At 35.3% G+C, this 15,296-nt stretch overlaps 1 pseudogene; it reads right to left on the bottom strand.

Annotated features, from left to right (window-relative positions):
• Nucleotides 1–1,526: 1,526 nt before the first annotated feature.
• On the bottom strand, nt 1,527–12,281 carry LOC133032585 (E3 ubiquitin-protein ligase UPL3-like; annotated as a pseudogene).
• Between the last annotated feature and the right edge of the window lie 3,015 nt (nt 12,282–15,296).

Genomic DNA, 15,296 nt, shown 5'->3' with positions numbered 1-15,296 from the left:
AAATCTAATTACATATATATGGCATATCAAATACCCTAAAAAGACCTAAAAACAAAAAAAATACCATACCACTTGGTCAAATTTAAATATGTCATATTTATCATAAAAACTTTTAAAATCTTATAGTAAGTGTAATTTCCTCTTTAACAACAGAATAAATTAGATTCATAATGATTGGTGGGCTTGGACACCAGTACCCACCAAACTCAAGTCATTTGAACCATTTACTACTTCGCCTGTTACCACATCATTCCTCACATGGACCCATCAGTATCTTCCAAGGCCGTTCTTCTCCTTTTCGTGTCAAGAACCAAAAAACAAGCCTCCTCATTAATATCCTCAGATAATCCCTTATGTGTTTGTTTTATTAATATATAAAAAATACAAAAAAATATTCCAATTTAGTAGATTCAAAAGATATTATTAAAAATATTTATTTATAAGGTATGAATTTAATTTTATAATAAATATCAACTAAAAATATTTAAGTAATTTCATAATAAATATTTTTAAATTTTAAATTTAAATTTCTATTTTATCTTATTAAATTTTAAAAATATTTTATTTATTAATAATAACTCAAAAAAATTATAAAAAATAATTTAAAAAACAAAATATCTAAAGCAACTCACAAAAATAAATATTTAAAACTACCGCACAAAAAGCAGTTATACTAACTAGTTATTTTAATATGCATATTTTAGATTAGTGTTTCTGAACACTTTTTTTTCTGAAAATGGAACAACTTACTTTTAAAAATAGTTATGTGTTTGATTTTGTAAATTAAAAAAAAAAAAAAAAAAAAACCAAAAAATATTACAATTAATTAGATTTAATGGATATTATTAAAAATATCTATTAATGATGCATCAATTGTTTTTTTTTTGTTTTACACTTCAAATATTCATTTTTTTTATTTTTTTTTATTTTTTAACGGAACAACTTAAAACACAACAAAAATTCATATAACAACCCATATAAAATCTACCGGAGCAACCCAAACCGTAAATGTAAAAAAAAAAATTAAAAAATATTTTATTTATTAATAATAACTCAAAAAAATTATAAAAAATAAATATTCAAAACTACTGCACAAAAATCCGACAATATACCTAGTTATTAATATGCATATTGTAGATTAGTGTTTTTGAACAGTTTTTTTTAGACAATGGAACTACTTTTTTAATTGAGCTTAAATTAGATTTATATTGATAATTGAACTTTTAAAAATAGTTACTAAAATACTGAGGACAGTATTTTGAAAGAAAAAAATCCAATATAAACACACAGTGAGTACTTTTTATAAAATATGGATGTAAAAATTGAGAAAGAAAAACAAAAATAGAAGTGAAAACGAATTGTCTTCAACAAATTAAACAACATAAAAATTCAAATAATTAATAAAAAAAGTCAAAAAAATAAAGTAAATAAATACCCGTATTTTTGCAAACTATTAATGTAAAAACCATAAAATAAAAAATCTCCTATAACCAATAAGAGTTTTGAATAATAAAGGCAGATGAAAATATTTCAAATGTTAGCTCTTTCTTCCCTTTCAATATTTATGCAAAGCAAATACATGTATTTTAGCAGCCAAATGAGTTGACCAAAGAAAAAAGGAACAAAAATAAAAATAAAACCCATAAATGCCTATTTTATTTACAAGCAGCCGGAAAAGAAAGAAAGAAAGAAAGAAAAAGAAAAAAGTTCTTGTGGATTTTCCTTTACAGCCTCTTTTAAGAATGTGGTTGTTGTCCAAACTAACCTGAAACATTGATTAAGAACAGTATAGATTTCATAATAAAAAGTGAAACCAAATTAAGACTAGTAAAAAAAATAAACAAAGAGACTACTGACCTTGACAAAGGCACTAGAGCTTACAAGGTCACCAAAAGAAGCCTTTTATTATTTAGCAAGTAGGACTCTCCAACTATCCAATTTCAACATCAAAATTATCCCAAAAGACAAGGGGGAAATGACCCGGATTGTTGTGGTGTAATATACACAGGTAAAATGAGTTAGTCCAAAATCTCATCAGGACAAATCAAAGGATCCTTGCCCTTCACTAATTGCATAGACCAGTTTCTTGTACATGATTTCCTGTTCATATTAAATGGCATACAGTACACATCAAATTGATTGACAAATAAAATATTTAAGTTTTCATCTCATGATGCATTGATTAGCATAAAATAATAATAGCTACCTTGGTAGAGTAAGGAGGAAGCTTCAGATAATTAGCACATGTCATGACACTAGGTAAGTCATCATCTGCTGACTCTGAAGGCCCTGTTCCATTAGATGCCGCATTACTTGGGGAGGAGGAATGCTGCAGAAGGCTTTCAAATCATTAGCATTTACAAAATATAAACCAAAGAATGAATGAAACATCGTCGTACCAAAATGAGAAAGAGAGAAGGAAAGCCACATCAATGCATGTACAAGCAATCTTGTTTTTATGTCATCACAACGAAGAATACAATACATACAACATACAAACAATATTTGATGAAAATCTCAGCTTTGATATGTAATTTTACAACACATACGAAAAACACCAATCTGATGAGACATTTGATGCTAAATTTTGTAATATATATTACCTTTCTGACAATGGTCAATTTTGGATTTAGTACTGCTAGACCACCTGGTGGAAGCCTAGGTGCACCAGTGACAAACTGGCAGAAGGCCCGCTGCTGTTCAGGTGTGAACTCTCCCATTATCTCAAGCAACTAAAATAATAAAACAGGCCTCAGCATCAGCATCATCAAAAAGTTAAATGCTTAACTAGCAAAGCCACAACTGTGGAGCTATAAAACTTACATTCACAATTGCAGGACTCTTGGCAGTGTAACCATGATCGAACTTTAGGTGATCAGAAAGTGTTTCAGCCTGCATATTTTAAAACCATGAACTTGAACTGTTAGTACTTTTGTATAGTGATGATAAGTGATGGTAATGAAGTTACCGATTCCAAAGGCATTTACCTCCCACATCTCTCTACGCCCACAAAGTAGATGGTCCAACTCATATGGTGTGAATATTTGTAAAGATGAGATGTCAAATACCTGATTGTTATGAAGAGTATATAATTTACTTGAAAGTAGAAAGTAACATTTCATAGAGAAACAGATGATATAAACAGTGTAAAGTAAAAATGAACTGTCACAACATAGTGTAAACCTGATTGTGGCTTAAAATATACAATAACAAAGAAAGCAACATCATAGAGAGAAGCAGATGATACAGTGTGAACCAAAAATGAAATATGTCACATGTCTGGGAGATTGTGGCTAAGAGTATAAAATACACAATAACGAAGAAAGCAACATCATAGAGAGAAGCAGATGATACAAACAGTATGAACCAAAAATGAACTATGTCACATGTCTGGGACAGCTACCTATCAGATTGACAAATTCAGGATCATCTTTAAAACTTCATGCACATAAAGGCACATGTACATATCGACAAATTCAGGATCATCTTTGAAACTTCATGCAAATAAAGGCACATGTACCTAAAGCCTACAGATTCATATTGATCACTACAAAAACTCTGCCACTGCACTTATCCTTTAGCTTATTAATTAAAATTCACTCTTAATCAAAATAACAAGTCCCATGACCCACTTCTCTGATAATAAACTTCCACCAAAACCAAGAAGGATCACAAATGTACCCAAAATCACCTAACCACTATCGAATAAAGTGCCAATAGTTGGTCCCAATCAAATTGAAAAGGAGAATAATGATGCATATGAAATGACAATCATGTTGTTAATTAGATCCAAATAGATGTAAACATGTCATGTGCAATACAAACTCGCAATTGTTATTTAAACCAGCAACTTTATTTACCTGATTGAAACCAGCCCTAAATGCTTCCAATTGCCGCACAATTCCAGTCTTGACCGTTGCATCAACAACCAAGGATATGTACTCTTCCAAGTTGGTAATATCAACCTGAGAACATTACAACCGTTTAAACAGTATTCACAGCAAATTTAAACTTTTTAAAAATAAAATCAAAACGTATTTTCATACATTTTCATCTCCTCCTTTCAGCAAATAATCTGGAAAGCCAGGAAGTGTGAAATCTAAGCAGAGATCTTCAATTGGAGCCCCACGGAAACGTAAATCGGCAATTGCACTGCCACTGACACCATTTGATTCTAAATATTGCTTGCGACAGACAAGGACATGCAGTTCTTGCAAAGTCCTCCCCAGCTCGGCATCAAAGGAAATAATATCGTGCAAATCAAGATCCTGAAATATGTTAAAAAAATTACAGTGAAAATCAGTAAAATCTACCAAAAAAAAAAAAAATCAAGGCTAACAAACTAAAAACATACACTTGTTTCTATAATTATAAGAGTACATATATCTTACCTGACCAAGTATAAGTTTGTAAAATGCTGTGGACAGAGGAAGGTCCAACAGCCGTCCATCTTGAAGAGCCTTAGCCATAACACGCCCAACTAACCGGAAATACTCGATCACTTTAAAAAACTGACTCCCGTCAGAAGTGTCTGCATTTGGAGGCCATGGACGAGGGAATAATCCAAGGGGAGCTTGGACAAGGTCCCCACTGCCAGCAGCGTAACGAAGTTCAGAACGATTGTTGCTTTTTCCATGTTTCTGTTCATCAATATCAGTTTCCATAGAAGGTTTATCCACTGAAAAATTCGACCTCCACATGTTGAGTCCAACCTTCTGTAAATCATGGCTCAAAAGAGTATAAAACTCAAGAGTAGGACCCAGCCCAGTGCCTACTTCGCCAAAGTATTCAACTTCAAGCACAGCCTTTTGGCTTGAATACATTTCCATTACTTTTGCTGCCGAATCCAAAATGCGGTTTCGAGAGACCCGAACCTTTTGGCGTTGCAATCTCCCAACCCTCACCTCTCTAGAATTTGCTGACCCATGCCCATCAGCTCCCTGCTGTTGCTGAAGGCGATACAAGGCACGAGATAATCCAAATGCAGTTGAGTAGAAATACTGTCTGCGAGTTTCAAAAGGAAACAAGAATGGGCATGCCTTTGTCAGCTGGTAGCACCATGAGGGAAGACTTCCACTACACAATGCAAGAGCATCTTGAATTTGTCGAGCTAATTTGGGAGTGAGCTTGTTGTTAACAAACTCCTCAAAAGGAACCCGAGAACCTGTAGAAATCATGTTTTCTATATTTGAAACTCTCCCCTCAGCAAAATTGTCAGAAATTGTCTGAGCCCTCAAACGAGGTGCAAGCTGATTTAAGCCCTCCAACACACGCAGTAGCGCCAATATATTGTACGTAGAATTAGATTTCTCCAAATCACATGGAAGCTCACCCTGAAGAATACTATCCAGCAGCGACATTCTATCAGAATTAGAATTGGAAGCAGAAGCCAATTTGGTTGATTTGGATGTAGTAATAGAGCTTGATCCTCCAGCTGAACCCCTTTCAGCTTGACTATCTGCCCTCTGGTATGCAATGGTATATATATCACTCCACAACCTGCTTCCATCACTTGACACAAAATCACTACCAGTAAAACGCTCTTCATCGTCCTCATCCAGCACAAGCTGTCGTTGTATGGCCTGATAGATAGTCAAATGCCTATTCAGTTGCTTCCCACCAGAAGTAAAGATCAATTTTGGCGGATCACTAGAACTACCAAAAAGAGGACGCCCATGTCGATCTCGACCTCCTCTAAGGCCTCTACCATTAGCAGATCCAAGACCAGCCATAGCAGCGGCAGCAAATGACATTGCACCCCTAGATCCATAGGAACTACCACTCCTATGATCTGTGGAATCCGAGCCCCTAACTGCAGCAGCTCTACTACTAGAGCCAGATGCAGGGTTAGACAGGCTATCGCTTGTTGCTTGAGCTGTACTGCTATCCTCGGCTGCATCACCCAATTTGACATCATGAACTTTGTCCGGAATGGGCATGCAATCAGGTAAAGAATCATCTCCAAGAACCTAGCAAAAAATAACACCAATTTTCAGCCAAAATAACTCATCAGTCATCACATACGCATATCAGGCTATCTCAGCCTATGCTCCGCCCACCTTTCCCACAATTACAAAACAAGGGAAAAGACAGCAATAAAGAAATAGATAACATACATCATCATGGTCATCATCTTCATCGTCTGAGATATCATCATCTTCAATTACCAAAGCCTCATCAATCTCAACAGGTGATATATCCAATTCATCATCCTACAAAAGAAAACAAAACATGCTATCTAACTGAGGGGAATATATAATCATACATATATCTGCATATTTTACTTTAGGGCATGAAAAAAAAAGGAATTATTTATTTATACATATATTTGCATATTTTACTTTAGGGAATGAAAAAAACACTAAAAGAAATCCTACCCTACAATGGTGTTTTTTGACTGACACAAACTGATAAGGAATGCCACAACATGATTTGACTTGAATAGATATCTATACATATCAAAATTCAGAAATGCCTATTGCCACACATACCCTATGGCCTATCCCTGTGTTTTTTGGCTGATATTGGTTACCAAAACATGACTTGATTTATAAAATATCTATTTATATCAATTTGAAATCCTACAGACTTCATTTAAACCCCCCAAAAATAAAAATCCTACAAACCTAGATCAGTTAACCACACATCCAAAAATCAAAAACTTAACTTGATCTAGTAAGAGCAACCAGCTTATGAACATAGCTTATCAACAATTAAAGTTCCAGCTTCATAATTTAAACCTGTAAACTAATCCTCAAAAGCAAGAAAGAATACCTAGATCAGCTAACCACACATCCAAAAATCAAAAACTTAACTTGATCTAGTAAGAGCAACCAGCTTATGAACATAACTTCTCAACAATTAAAGTTCCAGCTTCATAATTTAAACCTGTAAACTAATCCTCAAAAGCAAGAAAGAATACCTAGATAAGCTAACCACACATCCAAAAATCAAAAACTTAACTTGATCTAGTAAGAGCAACCAGCTTATGAACATAACTTATCGACAATCAAAGTTCCAGCTTCATAATTTAAACCTGTAAACTAATCCACAAAAGCAAGAAAGAATACCTAGATCAGCTAACCACACATCCAAAAATCAAAAACTTAACTTGATCTAGTAAGAGCAACCAGCTTATGAACATAACTTATCGACAATGAAAGTTCCAGCTTCATAATTTAAACCTGTAAACTAATCCTCAAAAGCAAGAAAGAATACCTAGATCAGCTAACCACACATCCAAAAATCAAAAACTTAACTTGATCTAGTAAGAGCAACCAGCTTATGAACATAACTTATCAACAATCAAAGTTCCAGCTTCATAATTTAAACCTGTAAACTAATCCTCAAAAGCAAGAAAGAATACCTAGATCAGCTAACCACACATCCAAAAATCAAAAACTTAACTTGATCTAGTAAGAGCAACCAGCTTATGAACATAACTTATCAACAATTAAAGTTCCAGCTTCATAATTTAAACCTGTAAACTAATCCTCAAAAGCAAGAAAGAATACCTAGATCAGCTAACCACACATCCAAAAATCGAAAACTTAACTTGATCTAGTAAGAGCAACCAGCTTATGAACATAACTTATCAACAATTAAAGTTCCAGCTTCATAATATAAACCTGTAAACTAATCCTCAAAAGCAAGAAAGAATACATAGTATCAGCTTATACTTCTCTTATCCTTCTCTTACTTATTTTTTGACTTCACATTAAGTTTATAACTAACTACATAAAGGAAAGTGAATGCACAACATTTGAAAAACTCAAGTTCTTTCTTCTTCTTTTTTTTTTGTGTAATTCAAAATGAAAGCAAACCTCTGAAGTAGTGTCCCCATTTGTGTGTTTAAGTTGAGCATCTTTATCTACAGCTGCTCTTCTACGTGCAGCATTTCTTGTTTGGGGTCCTCTTCCCTCCTCTTGAGAAGGTTTCAAAACTGCTTTACCCTTTCCTTTCGATGAGCTTGCACTCTTTTCTTGTGGTGGTTCCTTTCTAGACCCGTCACCTATATTGACAGATGTTCTAGAGCGAGTAGTACGACGAGTAGTGGAAACAGGAGTAGAAGTAGATGGAGATGAAGCACCAGCTCCTAAGGGTGTAGTTCCGCATTCGAGTTCCCACCGGATGCCGAAGGCTTCGACTGCATTCACCTCGTTGAACTCGAGGCCACAAAAACTCTTCTACGGCGGCCTAAGCTTGCCAATGGATCAATCAACACAACATTTGATGAATAATCACGTAAGGATTTGTCTCCTTGGGACCGACAAAGACGCAACTTAAATGGCTGAGACAATGCACTAAGCCCAGAGGATAGTCGTGCACTTCCAGTGGATGATCTTGATGAATGGCTCAGCACAACAGGAAAACGTTCCAATGAAGACACAGCATTCTGAAGCTTCGAATTAAAACAGTCATAGGAGCGAACTCCCTTCAATACTAAAAGGAAGAGCAACGGACAACAAATGCCTTGAATCTTCTCGGTGCTTCTTTGGCGAAGCTTTGGTAGGTTAGCTTCTGAAACCCGCTCCTTAGAGAAGTATCCACAAGAAAAATAGTTGAGCAAGGCCGCAACAAGACCACTACCAATGAACTCAAAAGTGGACACACCATCCCCTTTGCTTAGTTCTGCTAGCATCTCAGAAATTACCCCAATCAAGAATTCTTCTTTATTTACAGAACAATCTGCCAAGCGAGACCCAGAAGCTTTGGATTTTCCCTTTGCTTTAGTCTTTTGGTCATCAACACCGGAATTCAACTTCAAGCAAAGATTCTTTAAAAGCAAAAGATCATCAGTCACTCCAACCTCAACATTTCCAGAATCTGACTGGAAATATTTATCTTTAAAAGCTTTGGCACACGCACTTACTGCCATTCGAATATTAGTATTTACGGTTGGTATCTCCACTGAACTTGGGGGTGAACCAACTACTAAAGAATTCTTAGTATCCTCCACCGAATTACCATCAAGATTAGAGTTACCACCACGTCTTCTGTATCGCCTAGAGCGTGATGATCCCGTCACAGAATCGTTGTCCTTCTCTGCAGAAGATGCTTGAGCAGTGACTGTGTTGGGGCTACCAGCTACAATAAGTTGATCCACCGCATGAACCACACCTTCCCTGACAAACATCTTGGAGAAAGTTCCAGGAAGTTTTTCCATAAGAATCTCAGCAATTTGAAGTGCAGGAACTAATACATGTGGATCCTTCCATGCCAAAACACCAGCTAAGAAGCTACAAGATCAGAAAGTAATAAAGCAGCAGTAAGTGTGTGTACAGCAACATAGACATGGACTTGAATCATGCAACAATAACTAGATTGAGGAATACCTTGATACGTTTGTCACACTTAACAAGGACTGAATCATCTCTGCAGGACTGAAGTACATCAATTTCCCAATAACAGAAAGACATTTGTGGCGAACAGGACCATTTACACTAGAACCATAAATCTGTTTGACAAGTGAACCAAATTTAACGAAACAAGAAAGCAAAACTAGCAACTGGAAGTGTAGAAATACTACATAATATACGAAAACAAGAAAATGACGCCAAATAAAAGCAAACCTGCACTAGAACAGGAAGAAGATCAATTCCAAATTGTCGAAGAAGCTCAGGCTGATCATTCAATAATTTCTCACGAGCTGAAACTTCACTATTGTTTCCATTTAAATCTTCTTGTTTCCCAGAACTGCCAGCAGAAGACTTCTTTGCAACAGGTGCCTTCATGAATATGTTGAAGCTAGATGGGAGAGAAATTGTTCCTTGGGGCAGTGGGGGAAGAAGCTCATTTGCCAAGCTAACTATCTCAAAAATCTTCCACAAAAACAAATGCCAGAAGCATAGAATTTTATAAATAAGTACTGACAAAATAAAATTTACAAGTAGCTAAAGTCATCAAGAAGCACAGAAAGGAATCTCCTTATTCATAAACAACCTAATTGAAAGCCCATGGAGTTAATATATATGCATATAAATACCTGCTCTGGTGGCCTACTTAAAGCAGGTGAAACTGAAGAGTTAGCAGAAATGCCAGAACCGGATAGTATATCTTTAAGAATACCACTGATCCCCAAGAGAAGTAGTGTTTTAGAACCCAATGGGGACCCACTTGCACATGTGGAGAGAAGTCGAATTAATCCCTGCATTCAAGGGAATCAAAAATAATTGAAACCTGAACATATAACCAACAATAATTGAAAGCATAATTTGAAAATTACCGTATATGTAGGTGTGCTAAGAGAAGATTGTCCACCTCCAGAACTGCTGGTTGATATGAGGGAGGCGGCTTGTGTCACAAGTCCATGATTACATAACTCATCTAGTTTATCAGGAGAGGTTGCAAATGCTTCAGCAATCCGAGTCAAACAAACAGAAGCATGCTCCAACACCTAAAAACGTCATATGCCCACTTAATGAGAGAAAAGAAAACAATTTCCCGCAATGTAGACAAAAAGTAGAAAATTTACATTTGAATCATGATATTGAAGTAGGTTTGTCAACAGTGGTACAGCTTCCATTACAAAATCGGCCGCATCAGAGGGAAGTTTCTTGCACATGTTTGCAGCAGTAGATAAGGCCACACGCTGGAAATCAGCAGGTATTCAATAAGGCTCTGAGAATATAATAATGTCCTCATTTGAAAACATTGTATTCTTATCAGTAAGAGAAATTGTTAAAAAAATGGATTACCTGAACTCCTGTAGAGAAGAAATCCAGATATGAAAGCACTGCCATGAGAGCACCAGCGCGCAAACAGGCAGTTGGGTGCTCCTGGGAAATTTTTTTCAGAGCTTGCAGAGACTGTTTCAAGCAATAAATAAATGAACATCAGAATGCAAAACTTGAGAAGTGGGATTAGCTCCAGCACTTCTTTTGAAAATATATATCTAACAATTTTAAAAATACAAGACTACTTGAAGCTACTAACTATGAAGTAACACCTAACATCTCAGTGAACTAAGAAAAATTATACAACGAACCTGTTCAGCTAAATCCATATACTCTATCGTTAGTAATCTTGCACAAAAGCACGAGACTGCACCATAATGGACTACCGCAGCACAAGATGAGGGCAGCACGTCACACAGATGAGTGAGAGCCCTGGCAGCAAGAAGCATAATATCGGGATTGCTTTCGTGATTAAGCAGTCCCACGAGAACCGGAACAAATGAATCCACCGAAAATGTGCTGAGCGATTCCTCAGTCCCAATAGAAAGCATTTCACATAGTTGCGTCAAAGCCTCCACTTGCTTTCCTTCTTCCCCATCAGCTCGCAACCCAGATAGAATCTTCTTAAGCCGACCACTCTGGTGCGATGAAGATGCTGATCCCATGGCCGATGAAGGTAGTAGATCATCAAGCCCAGCTCCGATCTTCCGAAGAAGCCCTTGAAGTGCACTACTTGCAGAAAAGGTCAAATTTTGGTGCAAATTATTCATACCACCTTCACTATCATTATCATCGTCGTCCCCATTACCTCCACTCTCCATATTCAACCCCAGATTTCTTTCCACTTCCCTCTCTCTTTCTCGTTCTCTTTCTCTTTCTCTCTCTCTATCCCTAACCCTAACCTCATGTTCTTTCTCCTTTCCTTTATCTGAACCATCCTTGTCCGAATTCTTGGAGCGACGATCACGGCCACGCGAACCAGATGATTCATTGGTGGAATCCATGGGAGCAGAAGAGGGCAATAACTCGTTGAGAGTCCTAGAGGAACGAGAACGGGTTGACACAACGGCAGAAGCGATAGCGGTGGCAGCGTTCGAGGTCGAAGAGGCAGTAACACGGGCACGCTTGCTAGAACGGGTAGCGGGACCAGAAGACGAAGATGAAGGGGCAGCTGAGGAGGCCTCCGCCCGCTTCCGGCTCCGAGTTTCCATACAAGAACCCCAACCCCCTCAATTTGTTAACTCGCTCGCCAAGAGCGGCGATCAAACCGTCCAAGATCCGATTATCACTTGCATCTTTCTCAAACCGAATCCAAACTCCAACAACCCACACAAGAAAAGACACAATCTTAGTGAGAATCAGCTAGCCAAACTTGAAACCCCAGATTCTTCACTCCGCTAAAATCAAATTGAAATCCCAACAAAAGAATTGACAGAAATTCCGAAACCAAAAGAGCTATACAGAGTCGAAATGGAGAATAAGAAAGGGACGGGTTCAATTGAAACCCTAAAAAGTGGCGAAAGAATAAAGGTAGAAGAGGAGAAATTTATATAAATTTCTTTTTAATTGTTTATTTTATTTCTTATTAGTTAATTAATCTCGACTAAAAGGAAAATGAAAAAGTTTAGTGATATTGAAGAGAATAAAAAGACGTAGCCATGGCGGTGAGTTACTCAATAGTCCTTCCTAGAGGGACAAGTGGAACGAAATTAAGGGCTTTACTAAGTACACTAGGGCTTCAAATGAAAACATTACTTTTGCTACCAAGGGTTTGAAATAATTTGATTACTTATAGGAATGTCAATGGGGCGGGTCGGATCTGATCCGACTCTGATCCAACCTGATCCAGGTCATATACGGATCTGCCCCGCCCCGCCCCGGATTAGATACTCGGATCGGATCTGATCCGACCCGCCTTATACGGATCGGATCTGATCCGACCCAACTTTTTTTTTTTAAAAAAAAAAATATATATTTTATATCTAAATTTATATTTTTTTTTTCAAAATTTATTTGTTTAAGAACTAATAATGCATCATTTTTTTTTCTTATATATTTTTATTTTATTTGTCAAAATCAATAAAAAAAAATATATCAAATTCTTATCACATAAAAATGTAATTTTACTATTGAAAAATTAATTTACCAAATTTTAGAAATTCCACTAATATAATCATCAATAATAATGTAGTATGATGATTACATAAAATAAATCTCCTCTAAAAAAATACATGAAATTAACTATAAACTTTTTATATGCTGTTCTTCTAGTCTTCAAGATTTACTTTTTTTATACTGAGTCACCACAAATTGTAATTTTTGCAACTAATACTTTTAGTGATGGACCTATTTTAGTCACAACATAATAATGATGATTTATAATTAGTTACAACCTTTTTACTTCTAGTCACAAATTTTGTTGTGATTAAAAATAAGATTTTTTGTAGTGATATTTTTCTTATCAATTTTTAAAATTAAAAAAAAAAAACAAAACACAAATGGTTATAGAATACATATTTTTTAAAAACAAAAAATTGCTTTTATTTTTATGATTAAAAAATTAAAAAAAAATTAAAAAAAATAAAAATATTACCAAATGCCCCTTAAATAATTAAATATTTAAGAGTCAAATAATAGTATTAATTACTCATTATTATAATATTTAATTAATTAGTATTTTTATTTGATAAACAAAAATTAAATATTATTCTTATTAATTAATAATATGTTTATATTAAATGTAAATTATTGTTGCATACATATAAAAGTCATATACTATAAAAGTGTAAATTATTGTACAAATTAATATATTTAACAGTGCCTATACATAAATCGATCTATTGTGTATAACATTTGTTACTTTACTTTCTTATTATAGGAAATTTTGCAAATAATAATAATTATTATAATCAAATAATTAAAATATAGAGTGGCCAGTATGCATATATATTTTTATTTATATATATATACGCATATATAAGAATTAAATGAGAGAGTAATTAATTCGAATAATAATATATAGTGTGGTCTATGGGTAGATCATATATGTCTAATGGTGGTATTCCACTGGCCTTACACCTTAAAAAAATATATTAAAAAGTAAAAATCTTTTTTTTTTAAAAAAAAAATATATATATTTAAAACGGATCGGGTCAGATCCGATCCGTAAAAAAATTAAGCGGGGCGGGTCGGATCTGATCCAAGATCCAATAACTATCCGAATATTTCTAATCAGTAATGATCCGTCGGATCGGATCACTGATCCGATCCGAATGAATGGATCTTTTTGCCATGCCTAATTACTTAGATAGAATAATAAAACAGAAATATGATTTTATGGAAATTTATAACTAAAATATTATTTAGTTGAACAAAATAATTTTAATAAATTTTTATAAATACATACAAAAATATTAATATATTAAATTCGTGGTATTAAAATTGAAGGATATTTGATATGATTGTCTAGAAGCTTATAAGTATGTGTTAACGCAGATTTTCGTTAACTATCTTAAAGCTTAAATCGTGATAGATTTGTACAGAAAATAATAGCAGTAAGGAAAAAAATAAAGAACACAAAGCTTTTTACGTGGTTTTGCAGTTAAAATTCTGCATAGTCCACGAGTCTATCTTATTAGATATTTCTGATACAATTTTAGGGCTTTTTCTCTTAAGGATTTTTCATCCCTTTTCTAGTGTAACCAGCTCCTATTTATAGTTACATAGGAGGGCAGTTAATTACAAATCGGACTGATATCTTACAACAATAATCCCCCGAAATTGTGGGATTTGACTACATCCCGCGTAAAATAAATGTGGTTACTTTGAAAATCATACAGCTGTGATTGGTCCACTTTTACCGAGTCAATGCATACGTGTATTAAATACGTTGGAAAGCGTATCGTTCTGGAACATCTCGTTGGGAACATAGCAACAATAACCCTGATAGCGAGCTAGACATTTTCTCATGTCTTTCCGAAGTTGATAATGTAAGTCTCGTCGTTTATGCTATTGAAGACATAACGCTCCATTTGACAATCGTAGTTCTTGGTGACAAGGTGAACTTCACCCGTCAACAACAATTTAATGTTAGCTTCTGTCTGAGAGAGCTGACTCGACGGAGCAGTGGATCTCATTGAAAGATGTTTGGAGCTAATTAGTGAAGGTACCATAAGTGTACTTCCCTATAGCGAGATGGATGCCTCACTATTCGTTATTTAGATTCGTTCAACTGTTATGCTTAGTTTGTATAATGTATATTATACGCTAAGTGTGACAGTCAGTAGTCCCGTGATCCGTAAGGGGAAATATTGGGTAAGTTGTGCAATCCCACATCGCTTGGGGAAGGTCAAGTGGGATGATTCTGAGATTGTGTAGGTATGGGACTACATAGTTGAAGAGGGCTTAATGGATTGATTGTTACTACCTATATCTACAGGGTGCATCTTGTTTTTCGGTAGCCCATCTCGAAAGAACTCCACAGTTAAGCGTGCTTGACCTGGGGTAATTTAAGGATGGGTGACCTTCTGGGAAGTTTTCCTAGGAAGCGTGCGAGTGAGGACAAAGCACGCTGGAAACACTCGTGTTGATCTATAGGGTCAATCATCAGTCCATGAAGCA

Source organism: Cannabis sativa, chromosome X (assembly GCF_029168945.1).
Source record: "Cannabis sativa cultivar Pink pepper isolate KNU-18-1 chromosome X, ASM2916894v1, whole genome shotgun sequence".
Taxonomy (NCBI): domain Eukaryota; kingdom Viridiplantae; phylum Streptophyta; class Magnoliopsida; order Rosales; family Cannabaceae; genus Cannabis; species Cannabis sativa.
This window is presented reverse-complemented; position numbering and strand designations above follow the sequence as displayed.